This window comes from Camarhynchus parvulus, chromosome 1A, assembly GCF_901933205.1.
Source record: "Camarhynchus parvulus chromosome 1A, STF_HiC, whole genome shotgun sequence".
In the NCBI taxonomy this organism is placed as follows: Eukaryota; Metazoa; Chordata; class Aves; order Passeriformes; family Thraupidae; genus Camarhynchus; species Camarhynchus parvulus.
Genome location: NC_044586.1, coordinates 61,938,323 through 61,961,201, shown reverse-complemented (window position 1 = coordinate 61,961,201; position 22,879 = coordinate 61,938,323). Strand labels below are relative to the sequence as shown.

The 22,879-nt window shown below is 37.4% G+C and overlaps 1 protein-coding gene across 2 annotated transcripts in view; it reads left to right on the top strand.

The window, feature by feature from the left end:
- The first annotated feature begins 18,791 nt into the window (after positions 1-18,791).
- The window catches only part of SEMA3A (semaphorin 3A), a 322,318-nt gene continuing 318,230 nt past the window's right edge, over positions 18,792-22,879 (top strand). For both annotated transcript variants that reach the window (XM_030961132.1, XM_030961133.1), the window contains exon 1: positions 18,792-19,223. The gene's annotated coding sequence lies outside the window, so the exon portion shown is untranslated. The remainder of the gene's footprint in view (positions 19,224-22,879) is intronic.

The following is a 22,879-nucleotide window of genomic DNA, read 5'->3' as shown; positions in this document are numbered from 1 at the left end:
CCTCCAGATCATGTATTATTTTATCAATGGAATTCCAATGTGAAATTTCTGAAATCTATAGGTCAATGAGACACAGACATTTAAGAACTCAAGTCCTTGTTGAACATTAGAGTAGTAGCATGACAGGTCATTTAGTTGTTGTTTAAGTGTTAATCAAAAACGTTTCTCACTAGCTGCTCTATAAAAGAGATAGAAATTAATTTAGATCTCTGATTCTAGCTCTGAGACTTCAATGACAAAAATATGTTCCTGAATAACTGGCAAATTTGTATTAAATTGTTTCAAAACACTTTGCATGTTTTCAGTCTTGGATTTCTCATTTAATTTCATCATCTTTTTCTTGCCAAGAAGTCCATTGTCTTGCTAGGGGAAAAAATGTTTATGTGAAGCTCATATTTTGTTGTTAAAAAAAGTGGTTTGATCTAAAAATTCCATTCATGTATAGTCTTTTCCCCAGACTCTATAGAATCCAGAAATTTGCACTCAATTAGACTTTGAGACTGTAATTCATATATCTCCAATTAAAGTAAATAGACTTTAATACGACTGATACAATTTATTTTAATGAATGCACAAAAATTGCAACCAAGTAAATTGTCTCAACACTCTGCAGTGATGTTTTTAATCACATTTTTATTCTGCTTTTAATTTATCTGCTTACAGAGTTAAGTATTCGTCCCTCTCCTTTTGTTTCTCTGAATTTATTTTTTGTCTTCTGTTTCTTTGATTTTAGTAGAGCTTTTGATATCAAATCATACTTGAAAAGAACAAAGAGCGTACACAGCTTAGATTGAAACTCTGCTTAGGTGTTGCATAAATGTACCCACAGGAATTGCAGCACTTGGAAAGATTTCAAGTATGAATTCTAAATCACACCCTCATACCATTTATATAGATGTGATTCTTGGAATATCTTTTACTTGCCATGATCCTACACTACTGACAAGCAAAATTTTGGGTGCTCTCAAATCTCAGGAGAGGAATCTATACAGCATGAGAGCGCACAAGGAATAATTTTATGTGGATTTTTCCTTTGAAGTAGGCAGAATCTGAATGATTGTCAGTGGCTTAAAATAATTACATATGAGGTTAGTTTTTCAAATAGTTTGCGTCCAAGATATGGCTGAGAGGTGATCTGTGATCACCAAAGAGAGCCCCTGGTCACAGGGACCAGCTACAACACCCTGGGCTGACTGGAGCATCGATGATCTTGAATTAATTTTTTCCCTCAGTTCAGCACTTGGGATGTAGCATTTTCATGAAATCTTCAACAGCTTTTTGATCACCTGTGAAAACCCTTTCTGCAAGCCATGATCATCTTCCTATGCCAGCTAAAATATCCTCAGGAGGTTTGTCTGTGTTTTATACACCAGTCATTCCCGTTTCCTTCTGGAGAAACCTCGACCAACTGCTGAACAGCGAAATTGGCACTCAGTGATGTGCAATGTTCAGTAGACACACTGCTCCTTATGTTCACTTACTTTCCTGATTTAATGTGGTATTTGCTGGTATTACAAGTGTTTCACACAGATGTCACTTCAGATTCTCCTTTTTGAAGAGAAAAAAAGAAAGATTTGCCGAAGTTCCCTGTAAAAAAAAAAAAAAAGAAGGCATTCTAAAAATGAAAATTTAAGGTCTGATAATCTCTGTGGTAATTCTCCTCTGTCTCATTCATTGCTTTATAGACCAGAAGAATGAAGCCATTAAATTTTTAAGTCAGTTGCCATCCTGTGATTTCCAGCAAAGGTGTTACATGACAACCTTCAACATTAAAGACAGGAATTTCAGGGTTTTTTTGCTGGTGTACAAATTCTGGAGTTAAAGCATTTACAACAGCAAATTTACAAAGTAAATACAAACCTTAAACCAAAATACACTAAGCCAATTTGTGCTACTATGGTCTATCACTTCAGTTCTCCTGGAGATGCAATTTTAACCATGACCAAAATGATTATTAAGATATTCAACTTCCATCAATAAAAAAAAATAGGAATTTTTTTAGTGGAGAATTAGGAAAAAAGTGATACTGAAAGTTTTTTATAATGGGTTATCAGGTTTTTCTAAAAATGGTATTCTTGAGATACCTCAATCCATCACTAAAAATGTAAAACCTAATATAGCATGTAAATATTCCCTACAATTTTTTTAATTATAATGTCAGAAAAAGAATATTCTAATAAAGAAAATTGAATATTTCACATTCATTTTCTGGTTTTTGTGTTTTAAATTCTAGGAAACTGAGTGCTTTCCTTATGTGTCTATTCATGCTGGGAGTTACATTCACTGGAGATATTTACAGTGAGATTATTCCCTGCAAATTTAAATTATTTTTATTAAGTCTCAATGACTCCTTAATCGATGGACAGAAATGAGGTCTTTGAAGAGGAAATTTGTGTAAGTTACATTGCATTTTTATTCTCCAGTGAAATGATTCAGGCCCTTGAAGAATCTGTCTCTTGGCTGTAACTTCTGCACAAGTTTACATGAACACGACTACATGGTACAGACCTACTCAAGGCAGTAGAATTCTGTCTGATTTTCCATGAATGTCATTTTGTAGTAAATAAATTTTTTCCATAAAAAATAAGACTGGTTTTATTTGTAAAACAAAATCCAATTTTTGCCTTTTTTTTGTTATTAAATTAGTTATTTAAAACTAAATTTAAAAAACTCCGACATATTTTCCCTATTTGTCCTTTTCCTAAAAATTTTCTAAAAAATTCTTCAAGGAACAAGATAAGAATTACTCGTTAAGTGCTTTTTCTGCCAGCAAAAGTGCGCTTTTCTCTTACAAGAAATATTTTTCTATAAGTTTGCTTACATCTATTTGATGTTAAACTTACAAAGATATTTGAAATTCCACAATTCAGGAAGTAATAATAGTAAACAATTTGTGAAGGTTTATAACAATCATGACATTTCAGGTTTTATTGAAACCTCTACCTGATAAAACTAAAATTTTTATTACTCAAACCATGCACAAGTAAAAATTCAGGAATTAATTTAGCTACACATGGCCATGTTGCACTATGATATATTAAATACAGGCCTAAAGATGTTTTGATGAGATGTATTGATACTTTCTAAAGCTAAACACTCATGAAACCTCTACAGAAATGCAGACCATTACCTTAACATTTGAAAAATTATTTGCGCTTGCAATGCACATATATGGTTTCATTTAAAAGCTCTTTGATATCTTGTAATTTCTGAAACACTAATTCAGGCATTTGCTCTGCATTGAACAACTTACAGACCCCAGGAGTTCCAAACTCCCTTCACTCTTAAGGCTACTGTATTTTATTTGGCCTCATTATTTTCAATTACATGGCATAAAAGGGATTTCCAGCATGACACATGGGAAGACATGGACACAGCTCCTATAACTTGTGAGTGTACAAAGGGCATATAAGTGCTATCTGCCTGATGTTACACTGCAAAGACTGATGGTGGTGGGATATCTTGTATCTGAGTGGGTAGTAAGCTTCAAAATTATCTTCCATTTCCCATCTGTTTCTGTTTAAATTTGCAGATGTATTAGCACAACTCCAAAGTGTGGCTTGTTATTTTGACCCATTGCACTGTAATTTACATGAATAGGGAACAGAAAGAAGCTTCAATCAATGACTGGAATCAAAACAACCATGAAAATCTGGATCCAGATGCTCTTCACCCTGTTGCTATAGAGTAAACTCCTCCACATACAATTAGCCTGCAGTTTTAAATATTTGTCTCTTTAGATCCATTTTACACTATCCTTCAGACAAGGATATCTGTAAGACACGAGGAATTACTCTGAAAATCCACCTATACACAGGGCCTTTTTGTGACTCTTTTAATGATGTTTGTGGTAGATTGGACCCAAGTTTGTACAGTTATGAGTTTGTAGTAAAAATAAGTAAAGCTCGTTAATAATTCACACCATGTGGACTGAAAGAAAGTTTACTAAAAAAATAAAGCACTCTTGTCTCAGTTTCATAATATGAACAGCGATAAAAGCAGTAGCAAAATAAGCAAATATGTTTCTAATTGTGACCATTAGCAATAAGTAAGAAGCCGATGAGGTAAACCACTAATGAAACCAGTAGATTTTGGAACAATGAGTAGTTTCTATGTAAGCTTTCCCTATGTGTTGATTCAATTAGGAGTTCATCAAGTCTTTCTTCTGAATTGTCCTTTGGCTTTTTCTATGGTCAAATAATTTCAGATTATTGTAGATTTACGTAAATGTCACAGGTAAAACTATTTCTTAAGCCTGGAATCAAATCAGCCTGTCTCTTACTGTATCTTTATGGCACTCCAAAATACCTTACTTAAGGAGTTTGTAAATATTTGTGTCTTCATTTTCCAAAAGAAAATGCATCAGGCAAGTGTCTTCAGCTTACTTAGACAGGAGCTTTGAGTTCAGGCAAGGATACAAGTTTTTCCAGGTCCTTTCTACTGAGTGAGTCCTAATCCCAGATTCTGAATGTCTCCAGAAAAGCATAGATTTACAGACTCTATAACATTAAAGCTACTGAGTATTTTACTGCAGTGGTACTCAAAAGAGGAAGGAGGTAAAAAAGCAAAACCCTCAATGCTATACTCTGTCTATATATACTGTATATGAGTATATATACATACATATACACACACATGTACATGTATAAATGTATATATATAAATCCTTACACACTTCAAGGAGGAAAATGGAAAATAGCCTTTTACATAGCACTTTCACTGTTGTCAAGCAGGAAAGTTGCTTGAACTCTCATGAAAGACAATTTGACATGGGCTCTTTCCTGCCAAATTCTGTTGTGTTAGCAAGTTGGCATTTCCTAAAGAAATGGTTTCAGAAGGTTTCTAGTTAGAACACCAAACTGTGTTACAGGTTATAGGCACAATTTCTACCAATTTCAGCAGGAGTTGGAAGTGTCCATCTATACACTTAAGAACGAAGAAATAAAAGTGCTGGAATTTTGTAATTTACTTTTGTTGCACATGCAGCCCTCCTGCCAGGTGTTAGTGGTAGTAACCAGGACTGGGTTCAATAACATGTCTAGGGGACTCCCTCTAAAATAAATATAAATGGTGGCTTGGTCCCTCACCTAAAACACCAACATTTAGGAATTTAATAATTTAACCTCTTACAGGTGTTCTTCTCCTGTTGTAAGTATGCAGGAGTTCTGAGAATATGAAACCACAAAAATACTTTTATATGGGAAAATATGGTCAGTATAAAGTTTCAAACGGTAAGGAAACCCTACATAGCATATAAGGGGTATTGACAGCTTCACAGTTCCATCTGTTAGTCACACAGCTCTTTATGGTGTAACGCTCTTTTTAATGGCAAAATAGCCAAACATCAGCTGGGACCTCAGATGACATTACAGCACTTTGTCTTTATGAAAGATCTGCACTGCTCTTGTCATGATACCAGTCTGGGGTTTTGTTTATTTGATAATTAGTTTTAATTTTGTTTGGTTTCGGGCTTTTGTTTTGTTTGATTGATTGTTTTTTTGGTTGGTTTGTTTATCTTTTTTTTTTTTTTTTTTGGCTGGTTTGGGTTTTTATGTTTGTTTTCTTTTGTTTTGTTTTAAATAGAAAAAGCAGGACATGGACCTGCTGGAACAAGTCCAGAGGAGGCCATGTAGATGATCAGAGAACTGGAGCACTCCAGAACGAACACAGGCTGAGGGAACTAGGTGATCTTTAATTTCTCTTTCATCCTAAACCATTCTATGTCAGATATAACATTTAGGGTGTCACTTCTTGGTCTTAGATGCTGCTGTTATTCTGCTCCTGTTAATGAATATCTTACAATATTGGCTATTGTAAGTACTGTACACCACTGCCCAGATTTCCTGCTAAAAATTTACATAAAGAAATGGATAATTGCCAACAGTTAAAAAGGAGAAACACTCGTTTCTCTATAAGAATGGAGGATTTATTAAACTATAAAATGGCATTCTATTTTTGGGAATACAAGTTAGCAGAATTGTCTTGCATGTGCTGCTGAGTTTTCTTTCTTAATTTCTGTTAAGTTTTTTTCAAATCTTCATTAAGGTTTGAAATCTCCATTTTCTGAAAAATGGACAGTGACATTACTAAAATTATTATTGTATGCTACAGTGGAATAATTAAAAGGAAAAAGCAATAAAATTTTGAGAAATAGAAAGAAAATATTTTGAGAAATTGGAAATGTCTGTCAGGAAATTATAAAATAAAGTTCAGTTAGACAGGAATTCTAATGTACAAAGGGAAGATTAATCAGACACCCCCATCACTTGTAAAGAAAGAATAATGAAAGAGTATATTTCAAAGGTGTTTGACTCAGATAGGAATTCATAGCACAGCATGATGGCTTAGGTGGGTGTGATATTGGTCTGGCTGGGCGCATCCCGTTGTGTCTCCTTGAATACAAGTGATCACACTGCAGCACAGGGACCATTCAAAAGGATGCAAACAAATTGGAAAGGACTTCACAGATGTGAAAGGAAATATATGAGGCCAGATGTTGATTAAGGAGTGTTGTGCTTTTGTTGGCTCACTTTAGAAATTAAATCCATACACATACAGCATAAATACATAAACACAAGGGGGAAAGAATTCTTGTTTGCTGAAATACAGGAAAGTATAGTTGAAAGTGCTTTAGAAGGGAGTTAAAGATAAGAGGAACAGCAGGGAATATCTCTCACACTAGAGGAGTCTTGTGGGTGAGATGAAAGCATCTTTTTCACCTGAAGTACTTAGAACACACTTGCATGGAGGGAGGTAGTCTCACACCCCTGTGGTTTCATGAAGGAGAGAGTTTGGGAGTTTTGGACCAAAATTCTGTTCAATAGAAGAATGCTGTTATCAGATATGGGCATCATTTAGGGACCTGGGCATTGTTCCAGGGCAGATTTGGAATGACTTTGCTACGAGCTGAAATTCTCTCACCCTTGTTTATCCATCTTAGTGTGACATTGAATTAACTGTCAATGTGAAAACAGCAGATCCATTAATTATTATGGATTCTTTTTATTTATACTCATTTTATCAGCTAATGAAAGTGACTGGGTTGCTATGTGAATCCTGATGGACATATAATGCTGGCACAGAAGTCCAGAGTGCTGTTTGTTATCAGTGGTTATTGTTAAAGCCACAGGCAACTGGATGGGCTGTGGGGCTGACCCTGGCCTGAAATGGTGTTAACAGAACAAAGCAAAGCAAATTGCTCAATGACATGAGAAATTGCTTGACATAGCAGATAGCAATGTAAGGAGTTCAAGAAAACAGCAAACAGTACTGGGAGAAGGGTTGGCTTTCATAGGTGGTTCAAGGGGTGTTCTGTGAGCAACAATCAAACTGAGATAATCTAATTATGTCTGGACTGGGTACTTATCCAGTATTTGGGGAGGAGTCCTGCATTTGATTGTCCCAGCTTTACCAGTAAAATAAATCCAATCTGTTCTTATGACCATATCGCATGAGTTGAATCTTCTTCCATGTTCAGAAAGGCTGGGGTACTAGGGGGAGCTTTCCCAAACTTTTGTCACCAGGATGGTGCCCACTACAGTCTCAACAGCCCTGATATCTCTTCACTGCTCTTTAACACCGATCAATATAGGAGACAGGCAAATTAAAGCTGTATCTATTCTGATTGCAAAATAAATTTGTCCTAAACATCAGTTGAAACTCACAATGTGGAAGATCGAATCCACTCTCAGTTTCAAAACAACCTTGAGGATTTAGAACTTGTTCTGATTTTCATATAACAGTATTAGAAACATTTCTAAGTGTATCATCTACAAAATAGTGCCAGCAAGTGCAAGAGCAGTAAGAGGAATAATAACAATAACAACAGAAATAACAATAAAAATGGAAGAGCATCAGCCACCAGGAACCACATAAAGAAGAATATTCAAGACAACCAGAGCTCAGAGGCAAGAATTAAAAGGGTTAAATCGCTGGGATAGAAGAGAGCCTCATTCGATCACTCTTGTCTTTCACCACTGTCCATCAACAATTTAATCTGTAAGGCTGAGCTCCATGCACACATTTGCACCTCACTCAGCTATTAGGCTACTCTGGGAAGTTGGTTAAGCAGAGTAGGGCTGTCACAGAAGTTTTTATATGACTGACTGACGACATTTATACCTAGCATGTCCCACAGGCGGTATAAAGAACACTGTTTAGTGCCAGTAATGTTACATCTTGGTGGGTGAACATGATACAGCCATGGTGAAAAAGAGAAATAGATTAAACCACAACCTTGGAAACTAAATCCTATTTTTCTGGAAAGAACAATTTTGTCCCGGATTATCCTGGGGAGAATCAGTTGTCTTGGGTTTTATTTCATTCTTTTTTTCCCTTAAATAAAAGTAAAAATGCGCTGAGTTCTTTAACTTCCATCTGAAACCACATCAGAGCTGAGCAGAAGCAACCTTGTTTTTTATCAAGATTTGATCTTAAGCAATCAGGGGAGATATCTGGGTTACTGATCAGAGCTACTCGATTGCTCAGCATAACACATTTGTCTGTCTTCCATTTTGTAGCTATTGGCCTTCATCCAACTCCAAAGTAAACCATCTTTTTCTTTCTTTTTTTTCTTTTTTTTTTTTTCCCAGAAAATACAAGCTGTATGAATTTACAGTAAGAATCATGGCATAATTTTAGAATTACCTCCATGTTCCTGGGTCTGTATTCCGAAAGGAATGCCAATAATAAGTCTAATGCAAACCCCTTGATGTCTGTGGGGATCCTTCCTCTGAGTACATTAAGTCTTAAATCAATCCCATTGGAAAAATGTGAATGCCTCTGCACTATGTGTTTATGCCTAGTCACAGTTTCCTAAATGCTGCCTTTGCTTTTGAAAATATGTAAAAAAGCTGGTTTGGGAGGTGAAGTTTGTCTGGATGCCATTCTGTTACAGACAAAGCCAGAAAAATCCTGAATGAGCTCCAGGAAGAGTGAAATTTGCCAAGACACTAGCTGAAGCAGGAGGTTCCAATTTATTTGGACACTTAAGTAATATGTGCATGAGAGCTTCTGAGGGAGCAGGAAGAAGGGAAGAGAGCACAGGGTACTCGAGGATGAGTGAATACAATGTTTGCTTTTATCTCTTTGAACTTTTTTGACTCCATTAAAATATAAAACAGATCCTTGGCTGAGTTGATGGCAGTACAGCCATTGAGGTGGTGGCAGCTGCTGTGCGTCTTCATAACCTGTTTGCAGGAAGAGAAGACAGGTGCACTGATGGCCCAAAACAGGAAAGCAACCAGCCTGGAGATGATGTCTGAAAAGTCCAGAGATGGATAATTACAGATTAATTCTCAGTGTGTGTTTTGCCTGAAGTAGGTTTAGAGACCATGAAACAGCATGAATTCAGTGCCCTGGGCTGGTAGGCTAGGAACATTGAAGAAGGGACAAGGAATATATTGACTTCTGAGGCTTTCTCATTCTATAGTCAGAAGAAAGCACTATGCTTCTCAGAGGATTATTAATTCCTTGTAAAATAGGTATTCCAGATATGTGAGGAGCATCACCTTGTAGCCCATGCCTTTTCTCCCCTCTGTGGAGAAAAATTTGACATCTTGCTTAGATTTACCAGATGAGTTTGAAACAAAGCTAGCCTCCAAGACAAACTCTATTTCAATGAAATGAGGTATAATTAGCTGGCTGTTTTCTCCCTGGTATTTTCTAATTTCCCTGGAATCATGCTCTGTGTTCTAGTATATGAAAATATTAGAAGTATTTCAATGAAATATAAGGACAATACATTCCCTGGAAAATCATATTTGATTTATTTGGGACCCTCTGAAAATGAAGGTTTTCCTTGTGAGGAGCTTTAAAAGAAAGAAAGAAACATGGCTAAATGTGTCTGTTTTTCATGGATATACTGCTTTGGTGGGTAGTAGGAGAGAAAGGGCTGAGGAGGGTGAGTAAACCATTTTGGTTTTACAAAAGGATGTAACTGCAATGACTGGGCATTGATTTAAGCTGTGTAACCAAATTCAGTGTTTAGAAGTGTGAAGTAATGAAAAGTGGATGTTTCCCTCTTGGCTACACATGTATTGCCACAAGGGGGTCTGAGCTAGCTCTTATGTTATCCAGCAAAAAAGTGTGAAGATGTTTGAATCTTGCTTAGAAGCAATTGAAAAAGGAGATGGAATAGAAAAAAGTTTCAGGAAAGAACAGAGAGGGGCACAGGAGGCTTTCCAAGTCTCTGATATCCTTGAGCTTGGAATGTCCCATCTTCTCCTGCAACAAACGTGTCAACTAAATTAAGAAAGGTAAGAAAAAGCAGCGAGGGTGAGCAAGAAGGTAAAGGCAAATGTAAGTAAATAGTAATGACAAATAGTAAATAGCAAATGAAATAGTAAATGAAATAGCAATGACATGTCTATTTGTGTGGAAAAGATACATGTTATTCTGAAGCAAAAAACTTTCATTTAGGCAGACTGATAATGGCATGAACTACCATGAAGACCTAAAGTAGAATCCATGTGATAAAGCTGCAGAGATGAAAAGAAAAACTTGCTGAAAAGTAAAATAATTTAATTTTTAAGTGAACTGGCCTTATTTCTTTCATAAATAATCTGCATTTTGGCACATAATTTTTATCAAGCTTTATAAAGCTTTTTATAAAGCTTTTATTAAGCTTTTTAAGCTTTTAAGCTATTAAGCTTTTATTTATTTATAAAGCTTTAGTTTTTCATTAAAAAAAAAAGAAAAAAAATAGGGAAAATATTTTTTTAAAAAGTGAAAATAAGTAAGAAAAAGCTGAAAACATTCTTCAGGAAAATAAAGTAGCTTTCATAACTGTCATTTCCACAAGAGTTAAGAACAAAAATTCAAGATTTTCATGTGTTTTGGCATATTCTTCAGTGGTTTTGTTCAATGGTAGTGATCCATCAGAGATATTTTGTGTCATGTATCTTAATTCTGAAGACTTTAAAACAGCTTGTATAAAACTACATATGGAAAGTTATAGCTGCAGAGCAGACAAATGTTATGGCTGATCACTTGAGGCTCTTTCAGCTCCAAAGGTAGAGGTTTCAAGAGAAAATTCTGTGTGGAAAAGCAATTCAGAAGAGAGAGGAAGAGGGAACAAGATATCAGTGAGCAAGAAACTGAAGACTTGAAGCTTGAGTAGGAACAAAGTAAAATGGAAGCATAAAACAGAGACAAAATTATGCCTGGGACATAAGGACAGGGAGAGGGGTGAGTAAATGAGTAGGAATTGGAGCTTACACTTAAAACCCGAATGATATCATAAAATGATAACAATGTAAGAGATCTTAAAAATGAGCATAGTCCAGAGATACTCAGAAAAATAAGCAAAAGGCAGTAATGAGATCTGAGCAGAGCTGAGATGAATCTGAGCCCATTCAGTCAAACCACCAATTCTTCTTGGAGCCTGAGCTGAATTTGGAATAAATTCCAAACCCCAAGTTTTTCATTTTGGTTCCAAAATAAGATCTGGCAACTCTCAACAGGAAAGGATTTATTTTCTTCACTTCCCCCAACAAGGGAAAAGTCAAAATGTGAGGGGTGAGGGTGGGATGTTGAAGGAGAGTTGGTCAGTGGAAAAGCAGAAAATAATTTGGTAGAAACTGCAAGTAGAAAGGGTCAAAATGAGAAACCTCTATGGGAACCCAGGCAGTAACACACCACTAAATTATGAATGGGGAGAGAGAGGCAAATGTTATGTTAAAGAAACTGAACTTCCTGTGCTTTCAAGTTGTGGTCATAGCAAAATCTGGACTTACTAAATAGGTTGCATTTGCCTTGTAGGGTTCCACGACATAAATTAAATGACACATGTAACATGCCACTCTGAAATGTGAAATTATTGTAGAATGAGAATTTGAACAATGAGAAACAGCTTCCGCTTCCACTTGAAATTTCCTGTGCAAAAAGGGCTCAAAGATTTGTTTCTTTTTATAACAGTTACATGTAAATAGGCCCAAGTGTCTTAATCAAAGTTTCTTGTTCCATAAACTTCAGTAGTTCACATATGCAAAGTTTTTAAGTAGGGTTAAGGAAGAATTATACGTTATGATTTTATTTACAGAAATACCAATATTATTACTTAAAGGACCAAAAGAATTTTCCCCTGATAACATCAAAGAAGTGGATCTTCAAAGAGACAGAGAATTCCTATATGTAGTAAAACTGAGACAACCCCAATTCTTAGCTAGTAGAGCTATGCTGATTTAAAATAGTTAGAAACTGGCCACTAATTTTGCTCTCCCCTTGCAGATTTTTGTCTTTCAAGAATTACAGAAAGTGCATTACTATTGAAAAATACATAAAGCCCTACTGAAGTATGCATCTTGTGACATTTACTGAGTTTGTGGAAGTCCCACCTTGTAATGTAATTATAAAAACTACTTCTTGTCCTGAATTTGCCATCTATAAATCTCTAACCACCTTTCTGGTCGACAGTATCATTGCCTTTTGACAGATGGTGCGACTAAGGAGCAATAAAATAAAGCAAGTTACCCAAGATCACCCCAAAAGAACACCAACTCCCACTGCTTGTCCAGTTCAGAAGTCATATAGGAAAAAAGTACAGAGGCAAGGCTGCAGGGGTGGTCTGAAGCATTCTGTCTGCAGAATTATTTCTGCAAATTCTTGGTGGAGATAGAGAGTGGTATGCATAAGTTTGGACTGAGAGAAAAGGTTCTGCTCCTCTATGCAGACTAAACCCATCCTATTAGTTTGAATTTCAGCCACTTTCACAGAAAAGAAATATATTTACCAGGGGCTACTGAAGGAGGAGAAGTGGGAGGATTAGATGTATGAATCCTAAAACACATTAACATGCTTTATATACATTTTCATTTTGAAAGCTGAGCTTTTGGGTTTTTGATGCAACTGGTTTGTGGCAAGAGCTGAGCAAGTGACGTTTATCAGCACTGCTGAGAAGCCCAGCAATAAGTCACTACAGAAATATTTATTACCTACTGGTAACCACTGGTAATTGCTGAAAAAACAACCTGGAAGACACGTCTACGCTCTTGCTGGAACGACTCACCATGATGTAATTCCCTAAGCACCTCCACTAGGAGACAGTAGTAAAAACTTATGAACATGTTCTCCCTGTTAACATTCTTTCCTTCTCCCTTTAATATAGCTGAAAGAGAAAAAAAACTTTGTGCAACCATAAATTCACTACAAAACAAAATCGGTTGCTCTAAGTAGGCACAGCACAAGTACATGTTAGAAAGTCATATAATGTAACAGTACTGCAATTTTTTTCATCTTCTGTTGTCAAGGAACTGAATTCACAAATATATTCCCCATTTAGTGTTTTAAGGCATTAGCACAGAAATGGACTCAATTCTCTAATTGCTGTCATTGTCAATCCTGTGCAGAAGCTACTGATGAAATAATACAAAGTCTCTATTTTGGGCAATATTCACCTGGTATTTGAGAAAGCTTTCAAGAAATTAATGCATCTTTTACAACAGTAAGAAATAACAAAAAATGAGGCTTGGTGAGATGCTGTTCTCCTCCTCCTGCAGCCCACAGTTCCTCCCTTCAGCCCCATTCAGTACAAGGAGCAAAGACACCTCCAGGTTTAGAACAGCCAAAATATCAGATTGGCCAACATTTGGGCAAAATCACAGCTGCAGGACATGGTCTGTTACCTGTCAGAGGCAAACTGTTCTCCTAACAGGGCAAGTCTTTAATTACCATTCCTCCTCCCCCTTCTCTCTCCCCCAAGAACACTTGGTAATTCCCAGCTCATCTGGCTAGTTTCAAACCCATATTTACACCGACTGGTTAGTTTTGTTCTATTAGCTCTCAGACCATTTAAACCATCTGGTTTTCCTCTAGCATGTCCTAGACCCCTGACCTGAGTGATCTCTGCATTTGATGTTCGTCCATGTCTGAAGTAACTGTTTTTAGAGGTGACAATCCCAATTTCACTCACGGGTGTGGGCATGGTCCCAGACCATGCTGTGTGGTTACGTGATGCCTGTGCATCTTCTCCCCTGCACCACCTCCTGCCACATTTGACCAGGGTTATAGAATCCCTGCTGCACATGGTACATCAATGGGAATGTGCACATTTTGTAACCACAAAAATGATCTTGAGTTCTAGTGTGCTTTATGTCTCCTATGCTATTTAACTAGCTACAAAACTGTGATATTTTTTCCAGGAACAGTCTCACAATAGAGTGTGCCTGGGTTTGATTTCTAGGGATTCTTGCTAAAATTCTTATGTGACATCATCTCAGGCCCTCACCCAGAAACCTGGGAAAATAAATTGCCCTGTCTGGCTGTTCAGAAAAAGAAGTAGTTCCTCATTTAAAAACAATAAGTTTACATAAGGGGAGTTAAATGAACAGTTTTATCAGGGGGACAGGCTTTCTAAAACATTACCTTGGGAAACTTAAGTAACTAACAGAAGGTGAGACTGCTGTCCCCAAGGCCCAGCCCTGGCCTTGAACTTTTCCTACAGCAGCAAGAGGTGGTCAAGGTTATGGGCACTGTCCTCCCCCCTTCAGTTACATCCAGCTCACACAACTCATTATCCAGGCTCAAAATCCAATTTGAGGGCAGTTTAAATCTTCTGGCCCAAGTCAGAGACAGTGTGTGGGCTGTACGGGATCCTCAAAGGCAGGTTATTGTATCATAGGCAGCCTAGGAGCAGGCAGGAGGTGGGATGAATTGTTCTGGCAATGCTGAAGTTTGCCCCCCAACATTACATTTTCCCTCCATTTCAACTTTCTGCATCTTTCTCCCCATGAGTTCTTCACTTCTGAAAAAAACACACAGCTTCGCTGGACACAGATGCACTCAGTGTGTAACCTGAAATTCTGGGACTGCTGGATGGAGCTTGATCAAACACACAGATGTGGCAGAGAAGATGTGTCACACAGGCTTCCCCACTGCTGCTTTCAGGGAGTCATCACCCAGCCTAGAAGGCTGGCTCCACTCACAGTGTGCAGTTTCTGAGTTGTGTAAGAGTTAAGAGTTGTGTAGCTTCCGTGAGCTTTTCTACCCATGCCCAATAAAAGACCAGGCTTCTCTTGCCAGAGGAGGTGCCAGTGAAATCCACAGGCTGTCAACTGCTCAAGGTGAATTCCATCCTTACACAACCACCTCACTGAGACTCTTCTACTTGCCACCTCATCTCCTCTTGCCTTCCCATCAGAGCCACATTTTGCCATGATTCTGCTGCCAGAGAATCAGTCTCCTCTGCAATACAAATGTCCAATGGGCCAATTCTTAAAGTTTTTTGAGAATTTTTACATAGAAATCAGAGGTATCTTATTGTAAATATTGACTGAAAATTAGAGTGGTTTTTTTTTTAAGACACTTGAATCTTTTAGTTTGCAGTGAGGCAGCTGTAACCTGAAGTGTTTCACTAAAGGGAGGATATGGACCCAGTTTATAAAAATATTCCGTTCTTCTTTTTCTTCTTTTTTATTCTGCCAACATTTTTATGAAAATGGTATTTTTTACATCCTGTAACTCAGGTAAATCTCAGTATAATTACATGTGAAGGAAAAGCCCTTTCTAGCCCAGGAGAAAATCAAAATGGGAAAATCAAAGGCTTTTTTGCCAAAAAGAAAAAAAGTGAGAATATTTCCATACAAGGTCACCGTTACCTAAATAAATCACAGCCAGCTTCACACTCCAGACTGTATTTATATTTTGAGCCAGGGAACATCTGTTTAATAGTGGGTGGTCATGTAACAGTTTCATAGACAACAGGGCCATCCAACTACTCTTGGAGATGTCAGAAAGGGACTTACCCTGAAGTCAGTGAGTTGTAAATGGGAGAAAAGTAGACCCCACTGTTCTGGAAGGTTCTCTTCTCAGAAGCTGAGGAAAACTACATGCCAGAAACTACATAGCAAAAGACAGATTGTCCAGAAAAATTCTTATTTAAAATGTAAAGTACAAACTAGAACTCCACAACAGTTCTTCAGTAATAGATGCAGTATTTTCTGAATAAATACATGAGAGAGACCCAAGATATGTCAGTGGCTTCCCAAGGCTGCAGAGTGCTATCTACCAGTGTCTCCCTATGGTTGGGTGAGGAGCACAGGGAAGGCACAGAGCCTGATAGTTTTCACCTGTACCTTACACAGGTCAGTCACCTTGGTAAAGAATTAGCACAGAAAATAAACACAGCATAATTTTGGGACTAAGAGCATAGACATTACTAGAGCTTAAGACTTCTATTGTCCCCAGTCTGCTGCCCCCAGTCTGCTGTGACTTGTAGGCCCATCTAACTTCACTGACTGCTGAGGGACCTTAGTGGAGCTATATCCCTTTCCACAGCTCCCAAGGAACCAGGAACACGAGATGTCACAGGGAACAGAGGGAGAGATCATTGTTGAATATTTCCTTCTGTGTATCTGAGATGCCTCATTTATCTGTCAGATTGTGTCTTCCTTCTTTTAGAATTTTTCCTTGAAAGTCTATGTCTGCTTATTGCACTTCAGGAGGTCAGAGAAGATAGGAAAAAGGCAGAAAAGATGCCTGTAACAGAGATGCCTTTTACTCTAAAATATTTCTCTTGAAACCCTCTTCTGAAATATAAATATCCTTATACTTGGTCCTGTGCATCCTCCTCCTGAAGGGATCGAATCCATCCTGTCAGAGATGGTCAATGTATTTTTCATCAAACTGTCTTTGATTAAACAGTTTTTGATAAATAGAAAAGCTTACATTTTCCATCACTTTTACCTCAGGTACCAGGCTAAAGAGTGTAGCTAAATCTGAGCCAGGTAATCCTTTCCAATCTCACCCAAAATGCAGGCATTAAAAGCACCTAACTGCAGATAGCTTGTTGCTATTAACTGTGCAGTAGGGTAGTGTATTAGAATTGGTTTTGCTGCCTTGGAAATTGGAAGTTCATTTCGTACAAGGCTACTCTGCCAGAATTCTAAGAAAATGCTTCAAGACTGAAGATAAACCCTTAACTTTCCAAGAATCCTAAAACTGTAGGCATGAAAAGGACTGCAAACTTGTTCAGTGTCGTGAGGCCTGAGGCATTCTGTTACTGCCAGACTCAGAACCAAAAAGTTTTGGTGAACTTCAGATGTAGATGTCTTCTAACTTTAGGTGCAGGCAACTCTCTCTCATATATGTGTTTTAAGGCTCATTAACGCCTAAATCTTGCTTAATTTCTTTTGTGTGACTGAGAAATTTCATTAAGAGAAAAGAACCTGCCAACAATCTACCTTTTTATACTGAGGGAGCAGTGAAAAATACACACTTGTGAAACAATTCTACGGTGTGGAAAAAAAAAGAAACTGCTATGAAAAGAAAAATATTTGTCCATTTTTTATGTTTCCTTTGCTGTTTCAGTTACCTGGATATGAATGGCCCTTATTGAAAAATTAATAACAAGAGCTTAGATGGGAAATATCCATAGGATTTTGTATATAAACCACTCTTGTCTAAAGGTCCTGATCAAACAGCTGGTAGATATTAGGGACCAGCACTCCCTATACACAATAAATAAGTACTACAGTATCCTACACTGGTATCCTAGAACACTGTAGTAGCATTGTTTTGGGCTCCATGAGGATAATCTCAGTTCTTATAAGACATTGTAACTATATTGATCAATGCTGATTTAAACCAGTTGTAGATCTGACATAGGGAGAGGTGGATTTACCTTAGTTAACTCAAAAGGAGATGCCACACTAATCACCAGAAACAAGATGCAATTTGCTCAACCTCTTTTAGATTGCAGGTCTTTTAGATACCTCCCTAGGCTCAGACTTGTTGCCTTCTTGCAGTGCCTGTTTCTCACCTTTGACCGTGAAGGCGTCCCAGGGTGATCATCAGCTCAAATACAGGCATCTGCACTGTGGGATGTTTTACTGTAAGTGGAAAAAAATGAAGTCAAGATTCACTGAGAGAATTGTATGAGGCTCATCATTTCTGAGTAGAAGTCCAGCAAAGAGCAGGTAAGCATTATTTAAGTTCTACTTAAACCTCAAAGTAGACAGCCGGCGCACACATGAGCTCACACATGGGAGCCCTGCACTTGGGATCATTTCAGCACTGCGCAAGTAGCCCTTCTCTCCTGTCTGTGTAGGAGTGTAACGTGTACTATTACAAACATTGTTGTGATAACAGGGATTCTCCAACCATCTGCTGCGGCCAAGTTTCAATAACCTGGGAGAAGCCACATGACAAAATCACCCCTGACATGTACTGGAGCGGTTAGGCTGATTTTGGCCCTGTGCATGTCAGACAGAAGTTTGTAATAAGGTTTCCTTGTTCACTTCTCTGACAATCTGCTTCAACCATTCTCAGAAATAACTGCTAACGGCAGATTCACTCCCACTGTTCAGCTTCTCTTTTTCTTTTAAACTGAACCAGACATGAGAGACAATGTAAAACCCTCAAAGTAACTCTAATCCATTTCCAAAAGATGCTTCAGATTGTACGGTAGCCCAGGATTCTGTTTTGAATAAACCCATGCTCATGCTCTTTGCAACTGAGTATTTCTAATGTAAGTGACTGTGAGGAGGAGGGGAGAGAGGTTCATTAATAATCATGATGGTTTCAGTATTGTTGCATAACTCGGTCAATTTGATCATCCTCTAGGCTCTATCAGGTTTGTTTTATTGCAGTTTGCTTGTGCCTGTGCAGTTCCCATTTTGGGGAGTTGCAGTTCCTGGGAGCTTTCACGCTATCCCCACTTCCAAGCTCCATAAAGCGGCGGCCTGCTGTTTTAATCACGCCTCTCTTTCTCCAATGTTGTTTGCGCCCTGGTACAACCCATCTGCCTCAGATCGAGTGCTCCACTGGGGCTGCACACATCTGCCAGCCAGATTACCTTCGTACACAATTACTCAATCCACCGTAAGGCTCTTTAATAGGAAACAAGTGTGACAACGGCAAGCCTTTTTTCTCTTGCTCTCTCTCTCTCTCTCTCTTTCCCTCTCTCCCCCTCTCTCTTTTTTTTTTTTTTTCTTTCAACCACATAGTCAAACTACCCTAATAGAGATGAAGCTTGATAGATCCACCCAGGTGTAGGTGAAATGGTAGAGCCTCAAGCGTAATAGATGCCGTGCTCTTGTGCTGAAGTTCAGCCCCGTGTCCTGAAGGGTTGTCTGGCAGCACAGAGATGGGTTGCTCTTTGCACAGTTAAAAAGTCAATGTGCTTCCTCCAGCTCACATGTATGACTAATTTAGAAAGCAACCTGGATCTAGGTGAGGGCTGCAGAACTGCCTCTTCTCTTCAGTGCACGGACAAAGCACAGCACACAGTAAGTGGAAAATTTGTATTTCTTTTATTTGGGAATTAATTAACTGTGTTTACTTTTGAGGGAACCCTCCAAAGGCTGGTGCAGAAATGAAGCAGAATAATGTTTGCATGCAGATCTCTTGTGTATATCTTCCTGTTTCATTTTACACTGTGCCCTTGTCCTGCCACTTCAGCCTGATTACTCAGCCCATACAGCTGGGCTGAAGCAACTTTCTTATCTAAAACTGAGCTATAAATGGTATCGGTAACACTGGGTCTATCTCTCTATTAAGGTATGCATCTGTACAATATCTGATTTCTGACCAGAATTAGGGTTTAATCACTTTTATTAAAAAATGAATGAATGAAAATGTTTAAACTAAGAAAGTTAAATACTCCAAACCTCTTTTTTCTTTTTTTTTCTTTTTTTTTTTTTTTTTGGGGTGGGGGGGGGGAGGGGTTTGAGGGTGAGGAGGGAAAGGAGGAAACAAGAATTAGAAATGTTAGTTATTAAAAAGGGAAGTCATTTAGTGTGAAAAAGAAAGCTGCATTATTTTGTTTACCAAACCATTAATTCAATCATACTGAGAATGTTGCCAAACTCACAAACTGTATAAGTTACAGTGATAGTAAAACTTGAAAAAAAAGAAAAGAAGATTGCTTGTCTAAAATGCAAGAGGCATATTAGAACCAGATGTACAGAATCTCAACTTTGAATACTCAGTCTTTCATGCTTGGTTTAAAGCAGCCTTAAAATTGCCTTTACTTTGCATTTACAACTTTGGATTCGCTGTTAAACTGCACTTGAACTTGAAGTCAAGATTTGATCTTAGCAAGCACATATTATTCGAGCCTCCTACCAGAGATTTACTTTGCTATTGGGAGTCTGTTTACTACTGTACTGTATATCCTGAAGGACATTAACAAGCTTTCTGTGATGGACTTTCAGGTGGAATGTAAAATGTAAAAGAATGTGTCTGTCGCATATACAGAATGTTCTCTCTGAGAAATAAACACATGCATTATAAAAGGGATTTGCCAACACCTCAAGCAGATGATGATACACTATAAGAATGCACACAAGTATGTCTGAATTTATTTTCTGGGGCATCCAGTGAGATGACACTTCTCACTCTAGACTTAATTTATTCTGAAATATTACTCAGGTTGGAAGCTGTTGTCAACACTGGAAGCGGAAGAAATGACTCTGCGCAGTTATGCCTATAAAATGTTTTCAGTAGTCATCCTTTCTGCAGAAGAGTTATTCTCTTTGCTCTTGGACAGACAATTATATATGGTTCTTTTAATTAGCCATGGCTTGGGGCTGCTACAGTTATCCTTTGTGCATGATAGCCATTAGCCTCATCTGCTGCTGAAAACATCCAGTCTGTTAACACCAAGGTTCTAAATATGGCAATTCAAAAGTTTAGATTTTGGAAAGGTAAAATAACCATTCCAGATGAAATATTTTGACCTGTGGTTGCTGGCATCAGGCAGTGGTCAACGTCTACCCCCTACAGGGAGAGAATCTAATTTCATTGTCTCCCTTATTCATGAGCACTGTAAGAGTTCCTACTCTTATGCTCGACTACTGAAGTTATTCTCTGGCTCCAACAATTGCCTTGTAATGGCTGGGACAGAGTGTGATTAGTAGAAAGTCATTTACTAAGAACTAATAAATAGCATAACTAATAAATAACAGTAGGCGTTTTCTCTCTCTTAAATTGAACCCAGTGGAAAATGGCTTTTAGACTTCAAAAGCCATGGTCAGCAGTGCCTTCTTTCATAGTTACAAAGTGCAAGAATGAGTTCACAAAACATTTCTGCTTACCTTAAATTGAGGAAAAGTCTAAAATTCTCAGCACCCAGAACTCCAACATTAAGTCATCTGCAGAATGTATGGATTTCAAATACAACTTTGCAACAAGGCACAGATAATATTACTGTGTAAAACATGGCCCCAGATGTGGCAGTGTGGACATGAGGTTAAGGTACAACCAGGTACAAGTGAGGTGACAGAGTTATGGGACGGATAGTTTGGGCCAAATTCACATCTATTCTAACAAATTTTGAGTGGTATTTCATAGTTGGCTTTCAAGGTAACCCATTGCTCTGTAAGGCATTTAGGGCTAGGAAGAAAAAAGGATGATGATGCTACCAACTTATGTTTCAATTCATATAAATATACTTGACAAAATTTATCCCAGTTTTCTGGTTTATTTAATTCAAGAAAACTAAAGAAGCATCATGTGTTTTGATCATATGTGCTGTGTTAGCTATTGTGCTTTACCTTGTTTTTAATTCAGACATTACACATTTGCATTTAAGTTACACCATCATTTACTACTTCAAAGTTCATTTTTGCAACAGAACAACTTTTAAATATTTTAAATAAGCATCATGTTCTTTCTCCTCTTCCTGTTTATCATATTATGAGTTTTGAGTGTGTGCAGAGTAACAATCTAACCTACTTTCTCTCTTTCACCATCTTTCTTATATATGCACTAACATATGCACACATATAATCACAAGAAATGTTATGTCCTATGCTTCTCCACACTTTGAAATCTAATTTTGGATCTTTCAAGACCTCTTCTGTTGGCTTCAGTGCCCAAAATAATTTCAGCAAGAAAGAAATATTGCATTTCTATATCATAAAGCTGAATCCTTACCTCAGCTACAACTCATGACTAACAGAGTTTTGGGTTTCTGCCCTTATTATCCTTATTCAAAAAAGAGCAAGGATCTGAAAAAAACCCATCCAGATCATAAAGCAAATGTTAATTGTTCAGACCTAAATTTTTCTTTATTAGGCCTTTTGTTTAAACGGATGAATACAACCCTGGGTGGCTTAGTGTAGGCAGAGACATTTGAGATTTTTTGCTATATGAGTTCCATGTTCAAAAAAGAGCCTAATGGCAAATTGTCAGTTATACTTCAGCTTTATAATGGAAACATAGTGCCTAACACATCAGTTAACTATAGTAATAAAGAATTTGTTGATTACTCAGTAGTCATTTTGAAAATTTTGTAAATAAACATAATCTTACCATACTGTTTACTAACTAAACCACTACAGACAGAAATATTAACCACATCTTTTTTTCTTTCTATAACCAACATTTCAGCAGAAGGCTTTAATTTCACTCCCACTTGCTAGTGTAGTGGAAGCTATAGGTATTGTATGACAAAATGAATCCTGTTTTATCTTCTTTGATACTATTACTCATGGCTGCTAAAGATTTAATGAGACTTAAACTGAAAAAGATGTAGAAAAAGTGCTTATAGGCATAACAATGTGTTACTGATGAGCATCAAAAGATTACCAGGACATTAGCTAGGGTTACAGGAAAACCTCAAATAGTGTATATTCCACAAATCTAAAATATTTTCCATAAGCAATCACTGATGAAAGTTTCTATTCATCTGTATTATTATTCTTCATATAAAGCATCAATCCTAAGCTAGTTCAGTTCCTTCTTCTGCTAAGTCAAATGTGCTGCAGGTATAGTCAGCAAGCATTGCTAGTGTTATTAACATTAAAATCTCAACGATCATTTGCACCAATGCACTGCAAACTTGCAAATTGTAATTTCCAAAGTCTTGGATGCTTCTGTGAATTTACGTAGGAGTGAACACAGTTTGATTTTCTTTCTTCTTACATTAAGTAAATAGCAA